Here is a 4484-nt window from a genome sequence, read left to right as displayed (position 1 = left end):
TAATGGACCAACCAGTTTATAATTAATGTAGACCTCTGTGTGCTTCTTTTGGACTAAACAACTGTCGAACCAGGTGGGATGGAAACCTCAGTCAACAAATGGCACAAACATGGGCAACTACATCCACATAAAACCTGAGAGAGCTTGGGAAGTAATTCTAGACACAAAAGAACAGAGTTAAGCATGGCTTCTTGGCAGCAGCATTTTCTCAGGTAGGCTCTATTTGTTTGAAGCAAACACATTTCATTTAAGAGAGGCTTCCTAACTCAGCTTTAGCTGTGAAACCTTGTAGTTCTTTTAAGAGGACCTGCCACCAAACACTTAAATGGCATTTATGTATAGCCAACAGCATGCTTCTTGGTGGTGGCAAGGACCTTGAAACTCCCTCCATAGAGTTATAGCAATAAACATGGCTCCTACTAGTACCTCAGCCATGAAGCTAGACTCTCAGAAAGCTAAGGAATGTCATGGATCCAGCCATCAAAGCCATGGCTTTAATTCTAGCCATATCACTTATCAAATTAAAGACTTATGTAGTCAGATAAGGAGAGATATACAGTAAAGATAAATTCAGACCAAAAAAAAAAAAAAAAAAAACCCACCTCTAAATGGTTTACAGTGTATTTAAAAATAGATGTAGGCTTGGGAGAGAAAAAAAGGATAATGTCCTAAAAAAAAAAAAGAAAGAAGAAAGAAAGAAAGAAAGAAAGAAAGAAAGAAAGATAGTAGCTGGGCGTGGTGGCACACACTTTTAATCCAAGCACTTGGGAGGCAGAGGCAGGTGGATCTCTGTGAGTTCAAGGGCATCTTGGTCTACAGAATGAGTTCCAGGGCAGCCAAAGATACACAGAGAAATTTGTCTCAAAAAGCCAAAAATTACAAAAAATAAAAGAAATAGAGTTTAAAATAAAGCCACATAAAGGTGACAAGTACACATAGACTCTAGCTATTATATGTTATTGTGTTGTCTTTGAATTGTGTGATGGCAGAGGAAGGCTCAACAGCTCCTAAAAGACATTTGATTATAAATGCTGCTGGATTAATCCAATCTATATATTTTGAAAATGCCTTGACTTCAAAATTTATGTCAAAAGATATGTTACTTTGGAGATGAGGTTTTGCTTTTGCTTCCACAGGAAATTAGAGACTGTGAATTCATTCTGGGTTAAGAAAAATCAGGCTTGATCAAGGAAGACTCTCTGAAACATTTTTGATAATAGTGGGTATCCCAGATGATCCAACATTTCAGAGGACCTCTGTTGGAGTTTCCCTGAGTTCTACATCTAGAACAGCCTCAAGACTGCTGGCTGAGTTGATCAAGCTTCACAGAATATTCCAGTCAGGACATGACCATAATCCTGAGTTTTCTTAAAGTCCCCATAAGATTATCAACACCCCCAATTAGTGGGAAGTAGCCTAGAAAACTATCCCACATTTCCAAAAAAAATGGATTATGGATGTTTGTCTTTGTTTAGAGTGTTGGTTATAAGTTGCTATGGATAATGATCAGGAAAAAAAGCTAAACAAAGTAGATTAGATTCAGAGTTCTTGTTTTGAAAAGAAAAAAAGGGGGAAGTGCTGTGGGACAATGGTCTTGTGCCCTGTAAAGATTTGTCACTTGTATTAGTTTAACAAAGTGCTGATTGGCCAGTAGCCAGGCAGGAAATGCAGGAAGTATAGGCAGGGTGACAAGACTAGGAGAATTCTGGGAAGCAGAAGGACTCAGTCTTCAGTCATCACTCAGATGCAGAGGAAGCAAGATTAAAATGCCTAAGTGATATAAGGCACCAAGCCATATGGCTAACACAGACAAAAATTATGGGTTAATTTAAGATGTAAGAGTTAGTTAAGAAGTCTGGGCTAATAGGCCAACCAGTTTATAATTAATGTTGTCCTCTGTGTGTTTCTTTGTGACTGAACAGCTGTGGGACCAGGTGGGACAGAAATCTCAGTCAACACCTGCATGTGTGATTTATTTGGGAGCTGGGTGGTGGGCCCCCAAGGAGGCAAAGAATAAAAAGAGTAAAACAATTAATTACATTCCTCAGTCCAATCAAGTTGATGATCAAGATTAATAGCTACAGCTGGAGAGGTAATTGATGCTGGGGAGGTAGGAAGTGACTTACCCAGGTCCATCTTCTCAAGAGTGGGAAGACCAAGGTGCGAGTTTTTTCTTTTGTGGGTGCTAAGGCCTGAAGACATTTTCTAGAACACACATTTAAATTTAATAAACAGTGTGACGGTACAAAGAGCCCTGGCTTCAGGGAGCACCTACCCTCATGAGTCAATGAATGACCTGATGAAAGAGGCGCGAGGGAATTGTTTGCCTCAGAGCCTTCCTACTGTCTATTATTTGGGTTTGTAGTGGCAGGGCGCTGGTTTAGAAGCTGAGAGAATCAGCCCCCTACCCAGGCACAGAAACCACCAGTGTCTTACAGACTTCCCAGCCCTCCAGAACTGTGAAAGATACATTTCCACTGTTTAGAAATTACCCAGTTTCTGGCATATTGCTATGGCAGCTTATCTTAGTCCCTTTTCTGATGCTATGGCACAGTACCAGACATTGAGTTGCTTACAAAGAAAGACACTGGCTATTCAAAATCAGGTGGCTCTATCTAACTGACTTATGGTCCAGGCCTCCTAGTTACTGTATATAAAATGGTAGAAGAGCCAAAAAAAGTTTGTGCAGAAGGGCCAAGCATGCAGGCTGGCCTTGACTTGCAACAGCAATGGCCTTGGAGTCATAGACTATGAATTCTTAAACTTTTTCCTTTCTCAAATAATTCTTATACAACACCAGGCACATAAATAGGAATGTAAAACATGGGTTTACTGATAATAAATTATAAACAAATTTATTTATTTGTTGTAAGCCACCATGTGATACTGGGAACTGAATTTGGGTCAACTACAGGAATAGCAAGTGCTCTTAACTGCTGAGTCATCTCTTCAGCCCCCCCAACCCCTATTTTATAAGTTTTGATGAGGCTTGAGGCAGCAACTCAAACAGCAATTTCTGAAATCAAATGTGCCAGCACAATACAATCTAAAGATATGCTAATTTGATGCTTACATGCTGAAGAATGACAGTAGGGAAAGACCAGAAGTCTTTGTTTTCTGTAATTAAATCATTATGTCTTCATAAAAAGCAGAAAACTTTCTATGTACAATAAAAATGTACCTCTTGAGGCTGAACGGCAGTGTGTCAGGCAGCATTTGTTGGTGTGTGTGTGATGGTAGTATGACAGCATGCATGGCCAGAGTGTGCGTGTTGCATGGCTAGAACCAAAGCTTCAGTGAATCCCATGACACATGTGTGAGCCCTGTCGGGAAGTAAGTCCACAGAGTTGTTACATGTTTGACTTTGGTTCAAAATCCTTTCACTGCTGCCAGTGAACCCCAGTTTGCAACCACAGTTTAAGATGTGTCCTACGGAGAACTGGGTAGAATGAACTTCTTGATACAAGCGTTAATCCTTCCTGAGTTGATGTCCCTATGATCTCACCACCTCTCAGGAGGTTTTATCTCTCGAGGGTTCCGCCACTTCAGCACTAACCCATTGGAGATCAAGGCTTCAATCTATGAAGCCTTGGCGGACAAACCACGTTTTAATTAGAGCACTGAACAAATGGACTAAGACAACGAGCTACCTCTTAAGCCAGAGGTGAATTAAATAGTGTAAAACTGACAGGCAAGTGAGAGGTTGTAAAGAATGTTGAGTCATAAAGAAAGATGAGTTTAAAGTGTTTACTTTTCTATTTTCCTATGTATGCATATGTGTATGTGTGTCTGTTTTGCTTGTATGTGTGCATGTGTGTGTGTGCAGGTGTGTGCTCACATGTAGTAGCTCAAAGTCGAGGGAAGAATCATCCTTGCTTGTTCTCTATTTTATTCATTGAGACAGGGTCTCTCAATCAAACCCAGGGATCGCTGATAGGCTAGGCTCACTAGTCAGATTGCTTTGGGCATCCACATGCTTTGCCATCTTCTCAAGTTGGAATTACAGGAGGCCCACACTGCCTGTTCAGTACTTAATGGGTTCTGGAAATCTAAATTCTAACTGTTATGCTTGCATGGTGAGTGCTTTAAACCCAGTCTAAAAAAATTAAAGTTTAAAAATCTTTATTTATCAAAGCTCATGATGTAGTGGTAAGAGTATGCAATGAACACTGTTATTTTAGAATTTGTATACATTTTTCTTCCTTCTTTTTGTGTACATGTGTGAGTATATGTGTAAGAACACACATGCTACGGTGTTCTTATGAAGGTCAAACCACAACTTTCAGAAGTTGGTTCTCTCTTTTCGTCATGTGGGGTCCCAGGACCTGAACTCAGGTTATCAGACTTGGGAATGAACTTCTGAGTCTCAGAGTCTTCACACGCTGGTAGGGGTCTTTTCTTCTTCTTCTTCTTCTTCTTCTTCTTCTTCTTCTTCTTCTTCTTCTTCTTCTTCTTCTTCTTCTTCTTCTTCTTCTTTCTTTCTC

Source organism: Arvicola amphibius, chromosome 2 (assembly GCF_903992535.2).
Source record: "Arvicola amphibius chromosome 2, mArvAmp1.2, whole genome shotgun sequence".
Taxonomy (NCBI): domain Eukaryota; kingdom Metazoa; phylum Chordata; class Mammalia; order Rodentia; family Cricetidae; genus Arvicola; species Arvicola amphibius.
The sequence above is the reverse complement of the archived record's forward strand: the minus strand, read 5'-3'. Positions refer to the sequence as shown.